This window comes from Syngnathus floridae, chromosome 12 (genome assembly GCF_059516105.1).
Source record: "Syngnathus floridae isolate MCC-2025c chromosome 12, RoL_Sflo_1.0, whole genome shotgun sequence".
Taxonomy (NCBI): Eukaryota; Metazoa; Chordata; class Actinopteri; order Syngnathiformes; family Syngnathidae; genus Syngnathus; species Syngnathus floridae.
In genome coordinates this window covers 14,070,626-14,096,424 of record NC_142424.1, presented here as the reverse complement: position 1 = coordinate 14,096,424, position 25,799 = coordinate 14,070,626, and the positions used below count along the sequence as shown (strand labels likewise).

The following is a 25,799-nucleotide window of genomic DNA, read 5'->3' as shown; positions in this document are numbered from 1 at the left end:
CGTTTGATGCGCGCCATCCAGCGAGGCACCCATTGCGCTTGCTTATTAGTTGAGCGGCGCGTCGAGTCGGTTGCCTGGTAGATGTCTTTTATTGGGAGCCAAAGCCACGATTCCGTTCAAACCGATGCAAAAGGAATGGATACGTTCTGGCCCGCGTGTTGTGCGTCTTTCACATCCCGCACTTCATGCTTGCAGCTAAAGCGACTGAGAGAAACAGAAAGCCAGTTTCTGCCACTCCTGTACAAAAACAAACGCCTGAGCAGGAAGAATGAAGAACTCTCGCTGGTGCTGTGTCGCCTTGAAAACAAAGTGCGCTTTGTCACCCAGGAGAACGAGGAGATGGCAAGCTTGGTAAGTCGACGCGGACAACGGCGGCGTGCCAACAGAGTCCACTGCATTTGTGTTCCACAGAGAAGGCCTAGTTCGCTCAATGACCTGGACCGCGGTTGCGGCCAGCAGGACGGTGAAATGGAGTTCCTTCAAGTTGTGGAGCAGCGGCACATCATCGACGACTTGTCCAAGGTCTTCAGGCAGGCGACTCGGTGCACGTACGGCAGCGCCACGCTCGCTCGCTGTCGCCAGGAAACCTTTTCCGTCCAAAGCTTGGCCGGCGGCCGCCATCCAAAAAATTGGCCCCTTAAATTCCGACCTTTCAAGCAGGAGCATTGTGCGCACGCGTTTGAACACGCTTTAGACTTGTTTTGCCGTTTTCAGCAGCTCAAAGCTCCCGTTTTGTCAGCGCCTTTGCCACTCGCTGTGCGCTGAAAACGACGGACTTGCCCGGCTGCTCAGCCCGTCAACCATGAGCCGCGAGCGCGACATCATTGTCCGTAGGCAGCTAGTGGCAAAATGCACCCTGTTAGAGTTGCGCTCGCTCCAACTTATTTTGCAAGAACCACACGGGAGACAAGTAAGTTCTTTTGGACACCTGCAGGTGGAGAGTCCATCCGTTGTACGAATGAAGTCTGACTCTCGGCTCCTGCACGAGCATTTTAATTAAGAGAAACAGGGTGGGTGTAAGAGTGGATTGAATAGAGGAAGCCCTTGACCTCTAGTCAAAACATAGCAAGGGGTGTTTTACGACTTTGTGTAGGAAGGGATAAGCGATAGGGATAAATAAGGGATAAATAATATTATTTATTACAGGTTGCAGTCAAAGTCAAAGCAACATAATGATACGATAAAGATAATCTGGAAAACCCTGACACACCCTGTAGTTGTCACTTTTGGAAAAGACGAGCGTCCCTCCAATCATCGCCGGTGACGTGTTTTTCAGGCTCTGGAGACAGGAGCTCATGTCAGAAATGTCATTGTGAGTCGCGTTTGTTTCTGCGCCGGAGCCGTTCGTTCCCTTTGCATCCAAAGAATCTCAAAGGCGGATTATTTGTGTCGACAGGAGAGAGATTTGCTGCTACGATACCGACGTCGAGAATCTCTGAGGAGGAACAAAGCGTGAGGTCCTGCAAGGTGAGTCTGTTTGTTTGCGGCTGCTTGGTGTTGCGCAAGATGAAATGGCCTTTTTCTCGCTATCGTTCCTCTCGTCGATTCATCGTGAGGTGTCGCTTCAGTTTGTTCAGAGAGATGTTTGCTTCCGCGCCCGCAGGTCATCGAAACATTTTACGGCTACGACGAAGACGTGTTGGTGGACTCGGACGGATCGTCCTTGTCTTTTCACACCGACAGAACCCCCGACACGGAACCCGAAGAGGTAGCCCGCCATTTCTGCCAGCGTATTGGCACCAAACATTCCTCTTCAGCCTGGAATCGGACTCGTCTTTGCGTCGCGGGTGCTTTGTCGCCGGTCTGACTGATTCTGGTACTAGTGCTGTGTTGCATTGGTGTGTGCATGAAGAGGCGGAGCTTCGCTACCGCCAGCTGACGCAAGAATATCAAGCGCTGCAACGAGCCTACGCTCTGCTAGCCCAGACCAGCGAAGGGGACTACGACGCCGAGAAGGAGATCAAGGTGGCGCCCCTTCCCGCAACCCCCGGCCGGGTCGCAGCCTCCCCGTTCTCACCCAGCCTCGGGTGTTCTCTGGTCTGAAAGGAGGAGGAGGAGCCTCCCTCCTCCTCCTTTCAGACCAGAGAAAAGCTGATGGTAGAAATGGGTCACTATCAAAGCAGAGTAGCAGATCTGGAGTCAGCGCTGAAGCAACAAGGACAGGTAAGCTCATCAATGAGCACACCTTTTTCTCAGACAAAATAGCTACATTCTTCAGTCACTCATTCGTCTGGCATTACTGGACCAACCCCCCCCCGAATGTGGCTGGGAAAATGCGGAGAAAAGCAAATGTCATTTTCCAGTCAACCAAAGAATTTGTGGATGAAAATGACACAACATTCCAAAGCTGTCCACGCGTTTGTCTCTTCTAGAATGTCAAGTGGGTGGAGGAGAAGCAGCTGCTGCGTCAGAGCAATCAGCAGTTGGCCGAAAAGGTGACGGAAAGAAAGGCGCTGGGCGGAGTCGCTTGGCGTCACACCCGTCGGGAAGCCCCGCAGATGAGGTCTGACTGTCTTTTCAGGTCAGGCGGATGGAGGCGGAAGAAGCGCGTCTGAAAGAGCACATCCAGGATATCCGAGACCAAAACGAACTGCTTGCGTTCCGCATCCTGGAGCTGGAGGTGGGAAGACTCGCACAAGCGTGTTGAGGCCAGAGATGTGACGGACGGACGGACGGACGGACGGATGCATGCCTCTGCCTTTCAGGAGAGGGAGTGGCGCTCCCCCGTCTTGAAGTTTCTGCAAGTCCGTTTCCCAGACGGCCTCAGCCCTTTGCAGATCTACTGCGAGGCCGAGGGCGTGAGCGTACGTAAGGCGTCCCTCGCAACCCTAACCTTAACCCGAGGTCCCAGAACACCTTACATTGCTCCTTGCGCCTTTCCCCCGGACATCGTCATCAGTGATCTGATGAAGAAGCTGGACATCCTGGGCTATAACGCCGTAAGTGTATGTCGAACTCCTTATGTTCGCACTCCACGAGACTCGGCGGCTCAAATGTGACTTTTGGAAGGCTTTGCGCTGAAAGAAGCTTGTTGACGCTGTGCCTTTGGGCTCTTCTATGTTCTGCAAGCAGAAGGGCTACCTGGATGAAGAGTTGGACTTCAGGAAGTGTTCCATGGACCAGGCTCATAAGGTAAGCCTCCCTCAAATCTCCCGCCGGACCACTGATGGACGAGGATTGCGGCCCAGAGGATCCTGGAGCTGGAGGCCATGTTGTACGAGGCGCTACCGCAGCGGGACTGCCCCGCCACGGACGGCGAAAAAGCCAGCCACGCTGGCGTGAATGACGTGCTGACGGCGGATCAGAGAGAAGAGCTTAGGAGCGCCGTGGACCAATGGAAGCGAGCCCTGATGTGCGAGTTGAGGGAGCGCGACGCTTGCATCCTCCAAGAGAGAATGGATCTGCTGCACAGCGCGCAACAGGTAAGGGCCCAAAGCCAGCCCGGCACTTACTTGCACGCTTACTGGCTTTTGAATGCCACTTTCCATTTGTCCGTCCTAGAGGAACAAAGAGCTGAAAGAATTCATCGAAGCTCAGAAGAGACAAATCAAACAATTGGAGGAGAAGTTTCTGTTTCTCTTTCTATTCTTCTCCTTGGCCTTCATTCTGTGGCCCTAACACCAGCTGGTGAGTGAGCTCCAGCGGCACCGCACTCGACACCTCCGATACACTGCCAGCCGGTCTCAGACGTTGGCAGACGCTCCGATGCCAACGTATACCCCCCGCCACGGTGACAGAGGCACCGCGTCACACCGGCGCTCATCCAATCAGAAGGCAGGAAAAGCAAATTCACATGCAGGGCACTTTTGAACCAGAAGAGAGCGCCACAAAAAACGGTTGTTGCCCCAAACGCGCACTAAAAAGGGTCAGAATAACAAGAGTCCCACTGGCCAGCCGGGGCCACCCGTCCAGCTGTTTCTTCAGGGGGGAAAAAAATTGGAGTCACCGGTGAGTACATTTTGCATTTAGCTCTGCTTTTCTGCTTCTGTCTTCAAGTGTGTGGCATCCTGCGATCAAAGATTCAGCCAACCCCAAAGCGGTTGACCTCAACGTCCCACCACCATGCCTACCAGAGCAGGTGACATGATGCTTTGGACATCCTTCCGTCTCAGATGCCCAAAAGTACTCTTTGCCACATCTGCGGCAATACGGTGTCTTTTCAAAGGTGCAAATAAATCCAGCGTGGGCGGAACACGCACGTCTTCGGTTTTTCCCGCTTTGTTTGTGTGACAGCTGTTGTGAAAATTTTATACAAATAAAGTTGTATAGTACAGGTTTGGCCAAGCCGCAACTCCCGAACCGCATGCGGCTCTTTTATGTTCATATCAACATTTGTGTGTGTGTGTGTGTGTGGGGGGGGGGGGGGGGGGGGGGGTTGTGCGTGTTGGCTTCACTTGAGTTCAATTTGGTATTTTGGTCATAAGCGCATGTGGTGAAATTCCACAAAGTAGGATGGGCAAACACATTTCTTTAAACTATGAGTGTCAATTGGGCTCTCGAAATGGCAGGGAAAAGATGCACAGCAAAACGAAAATACGTAGATGAACACAGGACGTTTTAATCAGAGTGGGAAAGTTTCTATTTTTTGTTGAACGTGATGGCAAACCATTCTGCCTGATATGTCAGACCTCAGCGCATTTCAAAGATTCAAATCTTCAGCGCCATGCACTTCAGCTCACTCCATGCTAACATTGATCAGGCGTCGAACCCGCAACATCATGCTTAAGAGGTGGCCATGCTAACCAGTGCGCCATTATGTCAACGCATAATAACTAAGTCTACTGATCAAAACAGCGGTTACTATATGACGTCGCTACGTCGTGGTCACGTGACGCAGACAAGACGTCAATGGACGTGGGCAGAGTTAACTTGTTTAAAAGGGAGTGGGCAGAAGAAATATTTAATTTATTTAAATCTATTTTGAGTGCACACCATTATGCCAATGCATAACAACTGTAAATCTACTAAACAAAACAGCGGTTGCTATATGACATCTGCCACGTCGTGGTCACGTGACATACGTGACGTCGATGGGCGTAACTTTCGCCGGAATTCAAATCCGCGGGGAGAGTTAACTTGTTTAAAAGAGAGTGGGCAGAAGAACTATTTAATTTATTTAAATCTATTTGGTGTGTGCGCCATTATGTCAATGCATAACAACTGTAAGTCTACTAAACAAAACAGCGGTTGCTATATGACGTCTGCCACGTCGTGGTCACGTGACGCGGACGTGACGTCGACGCCTACTTTACATCCCACCGATCACAGGACCCCTCGGCTGCATAACCGTGCCCCCTTCCCAACCAATCGGATTTGCTATACGCGAAAACGACGCCAATGGAAAGAGCTTCCGCCCAAATTTAAATCCGTGGGCGTGGCTCGCAGCAGGAAGTAGGAAAATGGCGGCGATGTTGACAAAGACACAGCGGATGGTAACATACGACTAACAAGAGAAATATTTTTATTTTCTGCTTGCAACTGGACCGTCCAGAGCGTACACGGTAAGTACAACTCATCGTTTTTAAAAAGAAGTACTTTTGTTGCCCTGAAAAGCGAGTGAGCGTGGCGTTTGTGGGGGACGTCGAATTTCGACGATTCTTTCTGGTCAACGGTTGTAAATGATTGTGTTGATTAAAAAAGAAAACTTGATGTAACTCTACTTTTAACTGCCGTTTCAGATAGATTTGGAATTGCATCACATCCAATTTTGCCTAGAGCGTACACGGTAAGTAACACTCGTTGTGTTTAAGGAGATTTACGTTTGTAATAGCAGAAGTGTAGCCGCGTTGCGTTGTACGTGTGAATGTTGGTCCAGGCGAAATGTTAATGTTTAATTTCATTCCTTTAGGTTCCACGGTGTTTGTTGGCTGCAAGTTTTCCACTGCAAGAAGAGGCTCATATCATTGACCAGGAGCGAGCTACAATGGTGAGTAGCCATAACATTTATGTTAAACACTTCCTATTTCATGTCTAACAGTACTTGATTTAACAAATAACCATAAATAAATACAGTGTGGGCACTGAAGTTAACATATGTGATTATACTGCCTAATCTGTCACCGAGTAGATTGTTGCAAAGTAATATAAGATCCAAAGTTGTAATTCAGAATAGTTTTCAAAAGAAGGCCATTAGAATTATATACAAGTCTGATTACCCTGAACAAGCTATTAATTAAATCACAAATTCTTCAATTCAAAGATTTGGTAGATTATCAGACAAATAATGTCTAACAGTAATTGATTTAACACATCACGATAAGTAGATTGAGTGTGGGCACTCTCAAGTTAACATATATGATTATACTGCCTAATCTGTTACAGAGTATGTTGTTGCCAAGTAATGTAGAATAGATCCAAAGTAGTAATCCAGAATAGTTTTGAAGAGGCCATTAGAATAATAAACAAATCTGATTACCTTGAACATAATAACAAGCTAAGTGTTTAATATGTCCTATGAAGTCAAAATTGGGCACCATCATGTGGTGAAATTTGGAATTGCATCACATCCAATTTTGCCTGGGAACAAACAGATTAAATAAATCTTAGTTTTGAATAAGCCACTCCTTCTCAAACAAGTAAACTCTGCCCATTTCGCGCAGTAGATGTTCTGTTAATATCTAGTATTTATACAAAGTCATAATTTAAATTGCTTTCAACCTTCATTCATCGGTTCAACCAACATTACTCGCTCTTATTACCAACTTGTATTGATTTAACTAAGCGTTTAATACTTCCTATCAGGTCTCAAGGCAAGATTTGGCAAAATACAGTTTCAGCAAATCCAATTTTGCCAGGGAACAAAAATAGATTAAATAAACTAAATAAGTCTTCTTCCCATTAAATAAATCAGAAAAGTCTGTCTTGTAACCAGTCCTCTTCAAACAAGTAAAGTCTGCCCATTTTGTGCTGTAGATTTTGTGTCTATGCCTAGTATTTAAACAAAATCATAATTTAAACGACTTCTTTCCTTCATTCACTTTGGAAATTTGGAATTGCAGCACATCAAATTTTGCCTGGGAAGAAAAGTAGATTAAATAAATTTAATAAGTCTTACTACTTCCCATTAAATAAATTAAATACGTCTTACTTGTTCCCACTCCTTTTCAAAACAGTAGTTTAAAACGAGGGCCCTTCACTCAATCTTTAACCTCAACCCCGCACGTTGTGTTGTATCTGTGAATGTTGGTTGTGGCCAAATGATAGTTTTCTTTCATTCGTTTAGGTTCCAAGAAAACTTGATGTAACTCTACTTTTAACTGCCGTTTCAGATAAGCGGGTATTACGTCGCAGTCATGTGCCGCGGATATGACGTAATTGCCCGAACCTCCGCCAAAATTCAAATCTGTTGGCGCGATGGCCGTGAGCCACTGAGCAGCGACGATTATCAACGGAAATATCTTTATTTTCTGCTTGCAACTGGACCGTCTAGAGCGTACACGGTAAGTAACACTCATTGTGTTTAAGGAGATTTACGTTTGTAATAGCAGAAGTGTAGCCGCGTTGCGTTGTACGTGTGAAAATTGGTCGAGGCGAAATGTTAATGTTTAATTTCATTCCTTTAGGTTCCACGGTGTTTGTTGGCTGCAAGTTTTCCACTGCAAGAAGAGGCTCGTATCATTGACCAGGAGCGAGCTACAATGGTGAGTAGCCATAACATTTATGTTAAACACTTCCTATTTCATGTCTAACAGTACTTGATTTAACAAATAACCATAAATAAATACAGTGTGGGCACTGAAGTTAACATATGTGATTATACTGCCTAATCTGTCACCGAGTAGATTGTTGCAAAGTAATATAAGATCCAAAGTTGTAATTCAGAATAGTTTTCAAAAGAAGGCCATTAGAATTATATACCAGTCTGATTACCCTGAACAAGCTATTAATTAAATCACAAATTCTTCAATTCAAAGATTTGGTAGATTATCAGACAAATAATGTCTAACAGTAATTGATTTAACACATCACGATAAGTAGATTGAGTGTGGGCACTCTCAAGTTAACATATATGATTATACTGCCTAATCTGTTACAGAGTATGTTGTTGCCAAGTAATGTAGAATAGATCCAAAGTAGTAATCCAGAATAGTTTTGAAGAGGCCATTAGAATAATAAACAAATCTGATTACCTTGAACATAATAACAAGCTAAGTGTTTAATATGTCCTATGAAGTCAAAATTGGGCACCATCATGTGGTGAAATTTGGAATTGCATCACATCCAATTTTGCCTGGGAACAAACAGATTAAATAAATCTTAGTTTTGAATAAGCCACTCCTTCTCAAACAAGTAAACTCTGCCCATTTCGCGCAGTAGATGTTCTGTTAATATCTAGTATTTATACAAAGTCATAATTTAAATTGCTTTCAACCTTCATTCATCGGTTCAACCAACATTACTCGCTCTTATTACCAACTTGTATTGATTTAACTAAGCGTTTAATACTTCCTATCAGGTCTCAAGGCAAGATTTGGCAAAATACAATTTCAGCAAATCCAATTTTGCCAGGGAACAAAAATAGATTAAATAAACTAAATAAGTCTTCTTCCCATTAAAAAAATCAGAAAAGTCTGTCTTGTAACCAGTCCTCTTCAAACAAGTAAAGTCTGCCCATTTTGTGCCGTAGATTTTGTGTCTATGCCTAGTATTTAAACAAAATCATAATTTAAACGACTTCTTTCCTTCATTCACTTTGGAAATTTGGAATTGCAGCAAATCGAATTTTGCCAGGGAACAAAAATAGATCAATTAAACTAAATAAGTCTTCTTCCCATTAAATAAATTAAAAAAGTCTGTCTTGTAACCAGTCCTTTTCAAACAAGTAAAGTCTGCCCATTTTGTGCCGTCGATTTTGTGTTAATGCCTAGTATTTATACAAAATCATAATTTAAAGGACTTCATTCCTTCATTCACTTTGGAAATTTGGAATTGCAGCACATCAAATTTTGCCTGGGAAGAAAAGTAGATTAAATAAATTTAATAAGTCTTACTACTTCCCATTAAATAAATTAAATACGTCTTACTTGTTCCCACTCCTTTTCAAAACAGTAGTTTAAAACGAGGGCCCTTCACTCAATCTTTAACCTCAACCCCGCACGTTGTGTTGTATCTGTGAATGTTGGTTGTGGCCAAATGATAGTTTTCTTTCATTCGTTTAGGTTCCAAGAAAACTTGATGTAACTCTACTTTTAACTGCCGTTTCAGATAAGCGGGTATTACGTCGCAGTCATGTGCCGCGGATATGACGTAATTGCCCGAACCTCCGCCAAAATTCAAATCTGTTGGCGCGATGGCCGTGAGCCACTGAGCAGCGACGATTATCAACGGAAATATCTTTATTTTCTGCTTGCAACTGGACCGTCTAGAGCACAGGTGTCAAACTCAAGGCCCGGGGGCCAGATACGGCCCGCCACATCATTTTATGTGGCCCGCGATGACAGATTGTGCATCAAATTCGTGTCATTACTAGAATTGCAAATTGTCTTCATTTTTAATAATATCTTTTTTTTTCAACATTTGACCAGTTTTTACTCGTCTGATTTGAAAACGAGTTATTTGTCAGTTTGTTTTGTACCTTTTACTGTATATAATACGAGATGCTCATACATTTATTTGTATACATATATACATAATGGCCCTCTGAAAGAAGCTATGAGTACATTGCGGCCCGTGAAAAAAAATGAGTTTGACACCCCTGGTCTAGAGCGTACACGGTAAGTAACACTCATTGTGTTTAAGGAGATTTACGTTTGTAATAGCAGAAGTGTAGCCGCGTTGCGTTGTACGTGTGAAAATTGGTCGAGGCGAAATGTTAATGTTTAATTTCATTCCTTTAGGTTCCACGGTGTTTGTTGGCTGCAAGTTTTCCACTGCAAGAAGAGGCTCGTATCATTGACCAGGAGCGAGCTACAATGGTGAGTAGCCATAACATTTATGTTAAACACTTCCTATTTCATGTCTAACAGTACTTGATTTAACAAATAACCATAAATAAATACAGTGTGGGCACTGAAGTTAACATATGTGATTATACTGCCTAATCTGTCACCGAGTAGATTGTTGCAAAGTAATATAAGATCCAAAGTTGTAATTCAGAATAGTTTTCAAAAGAAGGCCATTAGAATTATATACAAGTCTGATTACCCTGAACAAGCTATTAATTAAATCACAAATTCTTCAATTCAAAGATTTGGTAGATTATCAGACAAATAATGTCTAACAGTAATTGATTTAACACATCACGATAAGTAGATTGAGTGTGGGCACTCTCAAGTTAACATATATGATTATACTGCCTAATCTGTTACAGAGTATGTTGTTGCCAAGTAATGTAGAATAGATCCAAAGTAGTAATCCAGAATAGTTTTGAAGAGGCCATTAGAATAATAAACAAATCTGATTACCTTGAACATAATAACAAGCTAAGTGTTTAATATGTCCTATGAAGTCAAAATTGGGCACCATCATGTGGTGAAATTTGGAATTGCATCACATCCAATTTTGCCTGGGAACAAACAGATTAAATAAATCTTAGTTTTGAATAAGCCACTCCTTCTCAAACAAGTAAACTCTGCCCATTTCGCGCAGTAGATGTTCTGTTAATATCTAGTATTTATACAAAGTCATAATTTAAATTGCTTTCAACCTTCATTCATCGGTTCAACCAACATTACTCGCTCTTATTACCAACTTGTATTGATTTAACTAAGCGTTTAATACTTCCTATCAGGTCTCAAGGCAAGATTTGGCAAAATACAATTTCAGCAAATCCAATTTTGCCAGGGAACAAAAATAGATTAAATAAACTAAATAAGTCTTCTTCCCATTAAATAAATCAGAAAAGTCTGTCTTGTAACCAGTCCTCTTCAAACAAGTAAAGTCTGCCCATTTTGTGCCGTAGATTTTGTGTCTATGCCTAGTATTTAAACAAAATCATAATTTAAACGACTTCTTTCCTTCATTCACTTTGGAAATTTGGAATTGCAGCAAATCGAATTTTGCCAGGGAACAAAAATAGATCAATTAAACTAAATAAGTCTTCTTCCCATTAAATAAATTAAAAAAGTCTGTCTTGTAACCAGTCCTTTTCAAACAAGTAAAGTCTGCCCATTTTGTGACGTCGATTTTGTGTTAATGCCTAGTATTTATACAAAATCATAATTTAAAGGACTTCATTCCTTCATTCACTTTGGAAATTTGGAATTGCAGCACATCAAATTTTGCCTGGGAAGAAAAGTAGATTAAATAAATTTAATAAGTCTTACTACTTCCCATTAAATAAATTAAATACGTCTTACTTGTTCCCACTCCTTTTCAAAAAAGTAGTTTAAAACGAGGTCCCTTCACTCAACCTTTAACCCTATTTATTCACCTTCTAGGCTAAGTGTTGAAGGCTAAGTGTTAAAGGCTAAGTGTTAAAGGCTAAGTGTTAGAGGCTAAGTGCCAGAGGCTAGGCGCCAGAGGCGAGTTTTTGTGGGCTGAAGTTTTAGTGGGGTTAGTGTGAATACAATCCAAAAGAATACAACAGAATACAATACAATAGAATATAATACATAGATTAAATTCAATAGCTCTTACTACTTCCCATTAAATAAATTAAATACGTCTTACTTGTTCCCAATCCTTTTCAAAAAAGTAGTTTAAAACGAGGGCCCTTCACTCAACCTTTAACCTCAACCCCGCACGTCACATTGTGTTGTATCTGTGAATGTTGGTTGTGGCCAAATGATAGTTTTCTTTCATTCGTTTAGGTTCCACGGTGTTTGTTGGCTATGTTTTCCACTGTCAGAAGGATGAAAATACAAAGTACAACGCTTGGACGTGGGCGAAGACGTCACCGGTGAGTCCTTCCTTCCTATTTATTTACCTTCTAGATGCTAGAGGCTAAGTGTTAGAGGCTAAGTGTTAGAGGCTAAGTGTTAAAGGCAACACAATACGAACAACACAACACAATACGAACAACTCAACACAATATGAACAACACAATATGAACAACACAACACAATACGAACAACACAACACATTACGAACAACACAACACAATACGAACAACACAACGATACTGCACTGAACAACACGATACCGCACTGAGAAACACGATACCGCACTGAACAACACGATACCGCACTGAACAACACCATGCCGCACTGAACACCATGCCACACTGAACAACACCATCCCGCACTGAACAACACCATGCCGCACTAAATAACACCATGCCGCACTGAACAACACCATGCCTCACTGAACGACACCATGCCGCACTGAAAGACACTATGCCGCACTGAACGACACCATGCCGCACTGAAAGACACCATCCCGCACTGAACACCATGCCGCACTGAACAACACCATCCTGCACTGAACAACACCATCCCGCACTGAACAACACCATGCCGCACTGAACAACATTATGCCGCACTGAACATTATGCCGCACTGAACAACACCATGCCGCACTGAACAACACCATGCCGCACTGAACAACATTATGCCGCACTGAACAACACCATGCCGCACTGAACAACACCATGCCGCACTGAAAGACACCATGCCGCACTGAACAACACCATGCCGCACTGAACAACATTATGCCGCACTGAACAACACCATGCCGCACTGAAAAACACCATCCTGCACTGAACAACACCATTCCGCATTGAACACCATGCCGCACTGAACAACACCATCCCGCACTGAACAACACCATCCCGCACTGAACACCATGCCGCACTGAACAACATTATGCCGCACTGAACAACATTATGCCGCACTGAACAACACCATGCCGCACTGAACAACACCATGCCGCACTGAACAACACCATGCCGCACTGAACAACATTATAACGCACTGAACAACACCATCCCGCACTGAACAACACCATGCCGCACTAAACAACATTATGCCGCACTGAACAACATTATGCCGCACTGAACTACATTATGCCGCACTGAACAACATTATGCCGCACTGAACAACATTATGCCGCACTGAACATTATGCCGCACTGAACAACACCATGCCGCACTGAGCAACACCATGCCGCACTGAACAACACCATGCCGCACTGAACAACACCATGCCGCACTGAACAACACGATACCGCATTGAACAACACCATGCCGCACTGAACAACACCATCCTGCACTGAACAACACCATCCCGCACTGAACAACACCATGCCGCACTGAACAACATTATGCCGCACTGAACAACATTATGCCGCACTGAACAACACCATGCCGCACTGAACAACACCATGCCGCACTGAACAACACCATGCCGCAATGAACAACACCATCCCGCACTGAACAACACCATGCCGCACTGAACAACACCATGCCGCACTGAACAACACCATCCCGCACTGAACAACACCATCCCGCACTGAACAACACCATTCCGCACTGAACAACAACATGCCGCACTGAACAACATTACGCTGCACTGAACAACACCATGCCGCACTGAACAACACCATGCCGCACTGAACAACACCATGCCGCATTGAACAACACCATGCCGCATTGAACAACACCATGCCGCACTGAACAACACCATCCTGCACTGAACAACACCATGCCGCATTGAACAACACCATGCCGCACTGAACAACACCATCCTGCACTGAACAACACCATCCTGCACTGAACAACACCATCCCGCATTGAACAACACCATCCTGCACTGAACAACACCATGCCGCACTCAACAACACCATGCCGCACTGAACAACACCATTCCGCACTGAACAACACCATGCCCACTGAACAACACCATCCTGCACTGAACAACACCATCCCGCACTGAACAACACCATGCCGCATTGAACAACACCATCCTGCACTGAACAACACCATCCTGCACTGAACAACACCATGCCGCACTGAACAACACCATGCCGCACTGAACACCATGCCGCACTGAACAACACCATGCCGCACTGAACAACATTATGCCGCACTGAACAACATTATGTCGCACTGAACAACACCATGCCGCACTGAACAACACCATGCTGCACTGAACAACATTATGCCGCACTGAAAAACACCATGCCGCACTGAACAACACCATCCCGCACTGAACAACACCATGCCGCATTGAACAACACCATGCCGCACTGAACAACACCATGCTGCACTGAACAACATTATGCTGCACTGAACAACGCGATCCTGCATTGAACAACACCATGCCGCACTGAACAACACCATCCTGCACTGAACAACACCATCCTGCACTGAACAACACCACCCCGCACTGAACAACACGATCCCGCATTGAACAACACCATCCCGCACTGAACAACACCATGCCGCACTGAACAACACCATTCCGCACTGAACAACACCATGCCGCACTGAACAACACCATGCCGCACTGAACAACACCATGCCGCACTGAACAACACCATGCCGCACTGAACAACACCATGCCGCACTGAACAACACCATGCCGCACTGAACAACACCATCCCGCACTGAACAACACCATGCCGCATTGAACAACACCATGCCGCACTGAACAACACCATCCTGCACTGAACAACACCATCCCGCACTGAACAACACCATGCCGCATTGAACAACACCATGCCGCACTGAACAACACCATCCCGCACTGAACAACACCATGCCGCACTGAACAACATTATGGCGCACTGGACAACATTATGCCGCACTGAACAACACCATGCCGCACTGAACAACACCATGCCGCACTGAACAACACCATGCCGCACTGAACAACATTATGCCGCACTGAACAACACCATGCCGCACTGAAAAACACCATGCCGCACTGAACAACACGATCCCGCATTGAACAACACCATCCTGCACTGAACAACACCATGCCGCACTGAACAACACCATGCCGCACTGAACAGCACCATTCCGCACTGAACAACACCATGCCGCACTGAACAACACCATCCTGCACTGAACAACACCATCCCGCACTGAACAACACCATGCCGCATTGAACAACACCATGCCGCACTGAACAACACCATCCTGCACTGAACAACACCATGCCGCACTGAACAACACCATGCCGCACTGAACAACACCATGCCGCACTGAACAACATTATGCCGCACTGACGCATTGAACAACACCATGCCGCACTGAACAACACCATCCTGCACTGAACAACACCATCCCGCACTGAACAACACCATGCCGCATTGAACAACACCATGCCGCACTGAACAACACCATGCCGCACTGAACAACACCATGCCGCACTGAACAACACCATGCCGCACTGAACAACACCATGCCGCACTGAACAACACCATCCCGCACTGAACAACACCATGCCGCATTGAACAACACCATGCCGCACTGAACAACACCATGCCGCACTGAACAACACCATGCCGCACTGAACAACACCATGCCGCACTGAACAACACCATCCCGCACTGAACAACACCATCCCGCACTGAACAACACCATGCCGCATTGAACAACACCATGCCGCACTGAACAACACCATCCTGCACTGAACAACACCATGCCGCACTGAACAACACCATGCCGCACTGAACAACACCATGCCGCACTGAACAACATTATGCCGCACTGAACAACATTATGCCGCACTAAACAACATTATGTCGCACTGAACAACACCATGCCGCACTGAACAACACCATGCCGCACTGAACAACATTATGCCGCACTGAACAACACGATCCCGCATTGAACAACACCATCCCGCAGTGAACAACACCATGCCGCATTGAACAACACCATGCCGCACTGAACAACACCATGCTGCACTGAACAACATTATGCTGCACTGAACAACACGATCCTGCATTGAACAACACCATGCCGCACTGAACAACACCATCCTGCACTGAACAACACCATGCCGCACTGAACAACATTATGCCGCACTGAACAACACCATGCCGCACTGAACAACACCATGCCTTACTGAACAACACCATGCCGCACTGAACAACACGACGTCGCACTGAACAACACGACGCCGCACAGAACAACACGACGCCGCACAGAATAACACAATACCGCACAGAACAACACAATACCGCACAAACAGTTTTAGATAATATTACGTCGCAGTCATGTGACGCGGACATGACGTCAATAGGCGGAACTCACGGCAAAATTATAATCCGTGGGCGTGGCTTGCAACAGGAAGTAGGAAAGCGGCAATTCTGGCAAACAAGACACAGCGGTTAGTAACACGATGACTAACAAGGCAAATATTTTTGTTTTCAGCTTGCAACTTGACCGTCTAGAGCGTACAAGGTAATTACAACTGTTTTTTTTTAGCCCTGAAAAGCGAGGGAGTGTGGCGTTTGGGAGGAATGTCGAACTCGGCGTCTGCTTCCAGCCACAGACGCCAAATTTCGACGATTATTTCGACTGGTCAACGGTTGTAAATTATTGCGTTGACTAAAAACTTTATTTAACTCTACTCTTAACTTTGCCGTTTCAGATATGCGGGTATTACACCGCGGAAATGACGTCAATAGGCTGAACTCTCGCCAAAATTCAAATCTGTGGGCGCAATGGCCTTGAGCGAGACACCGGATACAAACACGACGATTATCAACAGAAATATCTTTATTTTCTGCTTGCAAGTGGACCGTCTAGAGCGTACACGGTAAGTACAACTCATTGTGTTTAAAAAGATTTACGTTTGTGTAGTTTGCGTTGCGTTGTATCTGTGAATGTTGGTTGAGGATAAATGTTAATGTTTAATTTCATTCCTTTAGGTTCCACGGTGTTTGTTGGCTGTATGTTTTCCACTGCAAGAAGAGGCTCGTATCATTGACCAGCAGGAGCTACAATGGTGAGTACCCCTTTCGTCTTCCATTTATGTTAAACACTTCCTATTTCATGTCTAACAGTACTCGATTTAACAAATAACCATAAATAAATACAGTGTGGGCAGTCACGTTAACATATGTGATTATCCTGCCTAATATGTTTATCACAAATATGTCACTAATCACTAATATGTTTATTTGTTTATCACAACACCTTTGGACCTTCAGCAATCGATTATTTCCCTTCATCTACATAGAGACAGAACGATGGTGTCTTAAACATCTCATTCATTTCACCAAATAACTTCACGCAGGTGGATAACGGCCGTCTCGGTCACGCTATGTTGCGTGATGCAGTTTTGAAGAACCAAATGCATTTATTCAATGAATAAGTCAAGCTAGTTCTATGTTTATGATGTTGTAAGTTACGGTACCGATTGAAGTTGAGTTCGAAGCCAGTGGAAAACAGCGCTGCGTTTGTGCTCTCCAGGTACAAATGTTGTGATCTCTGACTGACGACCGGGCGAGACTCGAGTAAGAGATGTCCAAACGAGCTCCGGCAGGGCGGGCCAAGGCGGAGCGAACGGACGCCCTTCAGGCCGCCAATGACGAGCTGAGAACCAAACTGATGGACGTCCAGTTAGAACTTCAGCAGGAGAAGAACAAGGTGAAAACCTCAACAGACAGACACTGCCTGCCTCCCTGTCTGCCTCCCTGCCTGCCTCCCTCCCTCCCTCCCAGTTTTCCCGATGTAGATTAGACATGCGTGTGCCATGACTGTGTCAGCCTACATCAACAAATGCACCGAGGACGTCAGCACCACTAAGAATATCATCACCCGGGGCAACCAACGACCCTGGATGACTGAGGAGGTACGTCAAACGCTACGAGCGCGGAACTCTGCCTTCAAGTCTGGCGACAAGGAGACACTGAGGACAGCGAGAGCCAACTTGAACCGTGCCATCAGGATAGCGAAGCGAGACCGCAGTCGAAAATTTCAGGATCGTTTCCACGACGTCAAAAACATCAGGAGTATGTGGCAAGGCATACGGGCGATTACAGACTACAACTCACCCTCCCCCCCCCGGTGGGTGTAGTTGATGCTGACTTTCTAAATGGTCTAAATAACTTCTTTGGGAGGTTCGAGGCACTAAACGGCACTCCAGCAGTTAAAACTGTCCCCCATCAGGAAGAGGAGGTACTCTGCCTTGACTCCGCCGATGTGTTGAAGACCCTGAGGAGAGTCAACCCCTGTAAGGCCCCTGGCCCCGACAACATTCCTGGGCGTGTGTTCAGGGAATGTGCAAGTCATCTGGCTGGGGTCATCACAGACATTTTTAACACCTCGCTGGGCCAAGCCACAGTGCCGGCGTGCTTTAAGACTGCCTCCATCATTCCGGTGCCGAAGAAACCTCAAATCACCTCATTTAATGATTACCGGCCTGTTGCACTGACTCCGGTTATGATGAAGTGCTTCGAAAGGCTGCTTAAAGGTCACATCGTTTCCAGACTCCCCCTATTATTTGACCCGTTCCAGTTTGCCGACCGGCAAAACCGCTCCACTCAGGACGCCATCTCCTCCGTTCTTCACCTGAGCCTGGCTCACCTGGAGGAGAAGAACACCCATGTGCGGAGGCTGTTCCTGGACTTCAGCTCAGCGTTTAACACCATCATCCCACAGCATCTGGTAGGAAAATTGGAACACCTGGGCTTCAACACCCCCCTTCGCAACTGGCTGCTAGACTTCCTCACCAACAGACCTCAGTCAGTCCGGGTCGGACAGAACACCTCTGATGTCATCACCCTCAGCACAGGCTCCCTTCAGGGCTGCGTCCTGAGCCCCCTGCTGTGCACCCTGATGACACACGACTGCGTCCTCAGGTTCACCACCAATCACATCGTGAAGTCAGCAGACGACACAACGGTGGTGGGGCTCATCAGAGACAACAACGACCTGGACTACAGAGAGGAGGTGGAGCAGCTGGTGGGCTGGTGCAGAGAAAACAGCCTGATCCTGAATGAGGACTTCAGGAAAAAACAGCCTCACCACGCTCCACTGATCATCAACAGCTCAGCTGTGGAGGTGGTCAGCACCACCAAATTCCTGGGGGTCCACATCACAGAAGACCTCACCTGGACTATGAACACTACGGCACTGGTCAAGAGGGCACAGAAGCGCTTGTACTTACAGCGGAGGATGAGGAGAGCCCACCTGCCCCCACCCATCATGAGGACGTTCTACAGGAGCACCATAGAGAGCATTCTGACAAGCTGTCTCTCTGTGTGGTGTGGAGGCTGCACCGCCTCCGATTGGAAGAACGTGAGGAGAGTGGTGAGGACAGCAGAGAGGATCATAGGGGCTCCTCTTCCCACCATTCAGGACATTTCATCTCAGCGCTGCATGTCCCGTGCCCGTAACATCATCAATGACCCATCACACCCCCACCATGGACTGTTCTCCCTGCTGCCCTCTGGGAAGAGGTTTGCAGCATCCGCTGCAGGTCCACCAGGTTCTGCAACAGCTTTTTCCCTGCTGTCATCAGACTGTTGAACACTAGAACTGTTGAGCTCTAAACTGAACTCTGCATCACACATTCACAGAACTGTACTTTATGACACTACGGACCTCTATCTTGCACTATCTCGCACTACCAACTTTACTGAACTTGTATAAACCCTTTAAATAGAAGTTTAATACATGGTTTAGCATTCCTCTGCACACTCTTGAATACTGTTTTGCCTACTTGCACTATTGCATAATTATCACTGCTGCACTTTATACTTATTTTTAATATATATATATATATATATATATATATATATATATAGTATATGTATATATATATATTTTCATAGGATATGTTACTTCTATTCAACTGCAATATCACTACTTTGTTGTAAGACGTATGCAACGGAATTTCGTTTTGTATGCACCATGTGCAGACAAGATGACAATAAAGTTTGTCTAAGTCTAAGTCTAAGTCATGTCAGGTCAGCTGTCTGGAGAGAGAGAGAAGTCAGGACCTGCGGGCGGAGCACCACCGTGCCACCGCCGCCATGACGGAACTCAAAAGCAAACTCCATGAGGAGAAGCAGAAAGAGTTAGCCATTACCAGGGAGACATTACTGCGGCAGCATGAAATGGAGCTGATGAGAGTGATCAAAATCAAAGATGGAGAGATCCAGCGACTGAATGCCTTGGTCCTCAGCCTGAGGGACGGCTCCATGGACAAGGTGATCCGCTCTATCCGTGTCTGACTATCCGCACGCCACGTCGGGCTTCGATGCGGCCGCTACCGTATTGTGTAGCTTGTCCCCAGTAAGCGTCGCGGCGCTCCGTTGCGGTCTCAACGGCCCGGTGTGGCGCAATGTCTGCTCAGGTGAGGAGGGGGGGCGCTTTGCTGGCGGAGGTGGAGGAGACGCGGCGGTGTCGGGAGACCGAGCGGTGTCGCCTCCACCAGGAGCGCGGAAGAAGCCCTGGCAGCGGCCCAGCAGGCCTGGCAGTCCCGAGCGGCCGAGCTCCGATCGGCTCATCACCAGCATCGGGAGGAGCTGAGCCGAACCAAGAGAGACTGCGAGAGGGAGATCCGCCGACTGGTAGGACTGATCAGATGCGCGGTGCGTGGCTATGTTCCCAATTTCGTTGTATACCTGCAGTGCAATGACACCTAAGGCATTCTATTCTATTCTATTTCACAAGAAGAAAATGTCCGGTTGCTCGCTTCGCTTTTGTCACAGCAAAGGTGTTCCAGTCGATTCAAGAAAAAAAATTGGCCGGTTGCTCTCTTTGTTTTTGTCACAATTCTGGCAAATGAGTTTGCCCGCCTGCCTGAGCGCTCCCCGTTTGTACATCCAGACGGATGAGATCAAGCTGAAAGACAGAGCGGTTAGTGTTTTGGATGAAGCCCTGGGGCCGGCCACGTCCACCGCCTTCAGCTGCAGACTCAGGCTGCCGAGCAGCAGATCGCTGCCCTGAGGGATTCCCAAAGGGCGGGCCTAAACTACCCTGGAAGTGGGGTCAACGCCGCTACTAGCAATCCTCTTCATTGCGTAAGCCACCTCATCACACACTTGCAGTACGCATGACTTAGTTCGTTGCTGGAGGAAGGTAACACAAAAACAGTTTTGAACTTTGAACGAGTGCTTGTGTGTGTGTGTTGCGGGGCGTTTTCAGTCTCAGGAGGATCGGGACACGCGACGGTTTCATCTGAAAATCGCTGAGCTCAGCGCAGTCATCAGGAACCTGGAGGATCGAAACGCCCTGCTTTCTGAAGAGCGCAATGAACTGGTAATTTATTGACGGCACGCTTGAATGTTTGCGCTACGTTTGATGCGCGCCATCCAGCGAGGCACCCATTGCGCTTGCTTATTAGTTGAGCGGCGCGTCGAGTCGGTTGCCTGGTAGATGTCTTTTATTGGGAGCCAAAGCCACGATTCCGTTCAAACCGATGCAAAAGGAATGGATACGTTCTGGCCCGCGTGTTGTGCGTCTTTCACATCCCGCACTTCATGCTTGCAGCTAAAGCGACTGAGAGAAACAGAAAGCCAGTTTCTGCCACTCCTGTACAAAAACAAACGCCTGAGCAGGAAGAATGAAGAACTCTCGCTGGTGCTGTGTCGCCTTGAAAACAAAGTGCGCTTTGTCACCCAGGAGAACGAGGAGATGGCAAGCTTGGTAAGTCGACGCGGACAACGGCGGCGTGCCAACAGAGTCCACTGCATTTGTGTTCCACAGAGAAGGCCTAGTTCGCTCAATGACCTGGACCGCGGTTGCGGCCAGCAGGACGGTGAAATGGAGTTCCTTCAAGTTGTGGAGCAGCGGCACATCATCGACGACTTGTCCAAGGTCTTCAGGCAGGCGACTCGGTGCACGTACGGCAGCGCCACGCTCGCTCGCTGTCGCCAGGAAACCTTTTCCGTCCAAAGCTTGGCCGGCGGCCGCCATCCAAAAAATTGGCCCCTTAAATTCCGACCTTTCAAGCAGGAGCATTGTGCGCACGCGTTTGAACACGCTTTAGACTTGTTTTGCCGTTTTCAGCAGCTCAAAGCTCCCGTTTTGTCAGCGCCTTTGCCACTCGCTGTGCGCTGAAAACGACGGACTTGCCCGGCTGCTCAGCCCGTCAACCATGAGCCGCGAGCGCGACATCATTGTCCGTAGGCAGCTAGTGGCAAAATGCACCCTGTTAGAGTTGCGCTCGCTCCAACTTATTTTGCAAGAACCACACGGGAGACAAGTAAGTTCTTTTGGACACCTGCAGGTGGAGAGTCCATCCGTTGTACGAATGAAGTCTGACTCTCGGCTCCTGCACGAGCATTTTAATTAAGAGAAACAGGGTGGGTGTAAGAGTGGATTGAATAGAGGAAGCCCTTGACCTCTAGTCAAAACATAGCAAGGGGTGTTTTACGACTTTGTGTAGGAAGGGATAAGCGATAGGGATAAATAAGGGATAAATAATATTATTTATTACAGGTTGCAGTCAAAGTCAAAGCAACATAATGATACGATAAAGATAATCTGGAAAACCCTGACACACCCTGTAGTTGTCACTTTTGGAAAAGACGAGCGTCCCTCCAATCATCGCCGGTGACGTGTTTTTCAGGCTCTGGAGACAGGAGCTCATGTCAGAAATGTCATTGTGAGTCGCGTTTGTTTCTGCGCCGGAGCCGTTCGTTCCCTTTGCATCCAAAGAATCTCAAAGGCGGATTATTTGTGTCGACAGGAGAGAGATTTGCTGCTACGATACCGACGTCGAGAATCTCTGAGGAGGAACAAAGCGTGAGGTCCTGCAAGGTGAGTCTGTTTGTTTGCGGCTGCTTGGTGTTGCGCAAGATGAAATGGCCTTTTTCTCGCTATCGTTCCTCTCGTCGATTCATCGTGAGGTGTCGCTTCAGTTTGTTCAGAGAGATGTTTGCTTCCGCGCCCGCAGGTCATCGAAACATTTTACGGCTACGACGAAGACGTGTTGGTGGACTCGGACGGATCGTCCTTGTCTTTTCACACCGACAGAACCCCCGACACGGAACCCGAAGAGGTAGCCCGCCATTTCTGCCAGCGTATTGGCACCAAACATTCCTCTTCAGCCTGGAATCGGACTCGTCTTTGCGTCGCGGGTGCTTTGTCGCCGGTCTGACTGATTCTGGTACTAGTGCTGTGTTGCATTGGTGTGTGCATGAAGAGGCGGAGCTTCGCTACCGCCAGCTGACGCAAGAATATCAAGCGCTGCAACGAGCCTACGCTCTGCTAGCCCAGACCAGCGAAAGGGGACTACGACGCCGAGAAGGAGATCAAGGTGGCGCCCCTTCCCGCAACCCCCGGCCGGGTCGCAGCCTCCCCGTTCTCACCCAGCCTCGGGTGTTCTCTGGTCTGAAAGGAGGAGGAGGAGCCTCCCTCCTCCTCCTTTCAGACCAGAGAAAAGCTGATGGTAGAAATGGGTCACTATCAAAGCAGAGTAGCAGATCTGGAGTCAGCGCTGAAGCAACAAGGACAGGTAAGCTCATCAATGAGCACACCTTTTTCTCAGACAAAATAGCTACATTCTTCAGTCACTCATCCGTCTGGCATTACTGGACCAACCCCCCCCCCCCCCCCCCCCGAACGTGGCTGGGAAAATGCGGAGAAAAGCAAATGTCATTTTCCAGTCAACCAAAGAATTTGTGGATGAAAATGACACAACATTCCAAAGCTGTCCACGCGTTTGTCTCTTCTAGAATGTCAAGTGGGTGGAGGAGAAGCAGCTGCTGCGTCAGAGCAATCAGCAGTTGGCCGAAAAGGTGACGGAAAGAAAGGCGCTGGGCGGAGTCGCTTGGCGTCACACCTGTCGGGAAGCCCCGCAGATGAGGTCTGACTGTCTTTTCAGGTCAGGCGGATGGAGGCGGAAGAAGCGCGTCTGAAAGAGCACATCCAGGATATCCGAGACCAAAACGAACTGCTTGAGTTCCGCATCCTGGAGCTGGAGGTGGGAAGACTCGCACAAGCGTGTTGAGGCCAGAGATGTGACGGACGGACGGACGGACGGACGGATGCATGCCTCTGCCTTTCAGGAGAGGGAGTGGCGCTCCCCCGTCTTGAAGTTTCTGCAAGTCCGTTTCCCAGACGGCCTCAGCCCTTTGCAGATCTACTGCGAGGCCGAGGGCGTGAGCGTAGGTAAGGCGTCCCTCGCAACCCTAACCTTAACCCGAGGTCCCAGAACACCTTACATTGCTCCTTGCGCCTTTCCCCCGGACATCGTCATCAGTGATCTGATGAAGAAGCTGGACATCCTGGGCTATAACGCCGTAAGTGTATGTCGAACTCCTTATGTTCGCACTCCACGAGACTCGGCGGCTCAAATGTGACTTTTGGAAGGCTTTGCGCTGAAAGAAGCTTGTTGACGCTGTGCCTTTGGGCTCTTGCAGAATCTCACCAACGAGGAGCAGGTGGTCGTGATTCACGCCAGGACCCTTCTCACCCTAGCCGAGAAGGTAACGCGCACGTCCACGCACGCTCTCGCATTCTGCTTATGTGACAGCAGCCTTTCCTCAGTGGTTAGAATACATCAAAGTGACCAAGTCAGCACTTCAACAGAAGATGTTGGACATTGAAAGTGAGAAGGTAGACAGACACGCGACATCAGCCAAGGGGAACTCCGGCAATGTGCCCCAACAATTCTGACCTTGAGCTGTGCTAGGATATGTTCTGCAAGCAGAAGGGCTAACTGGATGAAGAGTTGGACTTCAGGAAGTGTTCCATGGACCAGGCTCATAAGGTAAGCCGCCCTCAAATCTCCCGCCGGACCACTGATGGACGAGGATTGCGGCCCAGAGGATCCTGGAGCTGGAGGCCATGTTGTACGAGGCGCTACCGCAGCGGGACTGCCCCGCCACGGACGGCGAAAAAGCCAGCCACGCTGGCGTGAATGACGTGCTGACGGCGGATCAGAGAGAAGAGCTTAGGAGCGCCGTGGACCAATGGAAGCGAGCCCTGATGTGCGAGTTGAGGGAGCGCGACGCTTGCATCCTCCAAGAGAGAATGGATCTGCTGCACAGCGCGCAACAGGTAAGGGCCCAAAGCCAGCCCGGCACTTACTTGCACGCTTACTGGCTTTTGAATGCCACTTTCCATTTGTCCGTCCTAGAGGAACAAAGAGCTGAAAGAATTCATCGAAGCTCAGAAGAGACAAATCAAACAATTGGAGGAGAAGTTTCTGTTTCTCTTTCTATTCTTCTCCTTGGCCTTCATTCTGTGGCCCTAACACCAGCTGGTGAGTGAGCTCCAGCGGCACCGCACTCGACACCTCCGATACACTGCCAGCCGGTCTCAGACGTTGGCAGACGCTCCGATGCCAACGTATACCCCCCGCCACGGTGACAGAGGCACCGCGTCACACCGGCGCTCATCCAATCAGAAGGCAGGAAAAGCAAATTCACATGCAGGGCACTTTTGAACCAGAAGAGAGCGCCACAAAAAACGGTTGTTGCCCCAAACGCGCACTAAAAAGGGTCAGAATAACAAGAGTCCCACTGGCCAGCCGGGGCCACCCGTCCAGCTGTTTCTTCAGGGGGGAAAAAAATTGGAGTCACCGGTGAGTACATTTTGCATTTAGCTCTGCTTTTCTGCTTCTGTCTTCAAGTGTGTGGCATCCTGCGATCAAAGAGTCAGCCAACCCCAAAGCGGTTGACCTCAACGTCCCACCACCATGCCTACCAGAGCAGGTGACGTGATGCTTTGGACATCCTTCCGTCTCAGATGCCCAAAAGTACTCTTTGCCACATCTGCGGCAATACGGTGTCTTTTCAAAGGTGCAAATAAATCCAGCGTGGGCGGAACACGCACGTCTTCGGTTTTTCCCGCTTTGTTTGTGTGACAGCTGTTGTGAAAATTTTATACAAATAAAGTTGTATAGTACAGGTTTGGCCAAGCCGCAACTCCCGAACCGCATGCGGCTCTTTTATGTTCATATCAACATTTGTGTGTGTGTGTGTGTGTGTGGGGGGGGGGGGGGGGG

General features: G+C 47.5%; 2 pseudogenes across 1 annotated transcript; both read left to right on the top strand.

Annotated features, from left to right (window-relative positions):
• The first annotated feature begins 214 nt into the window (after window positions 1-214).
• LOC148390122 (janus kinase and microtubule-interacting protein 3-like) lies at window positions 215-3,943 on the top strand (annotated as a pseudogene).
• Window positions 3,944-8,319: 4,376 nt separating this feature from the next.
• LOC148390121 (janus kinase and microtubule-interacting protein 3-like) lies at window positions 8,320-25,703 on the top strand (annotated as a pseudogene). The gene is made up of 17 exons (XR_015861839.1): window positions 8,320-9,914; window positions 11,751-11,839; window positions 16,262-16,291; window positions 16,482-16,649; window positions 16,762-16,838; window positions 17,306-17,482; window positions 19,807-20,049; window positions 20,196-20,399; window positions 23,199-23,303; window positions 23,524-23,586; window positions 23,673-23,771; window positions 23,857-24,090; window positions 24,211-24,276; window positions 24,338-24,406; window positions 24,483-24,560; window positions 24,617-24,850; window positions 24,930-25,703. The product of XR_015861839.1 is annotated as a janus kinase and microtubule-interacting protein 3-like (transcript).
• The last annotated feature ends 96 nt before the right edge of the window (window positions 25,704-25,799 follow it).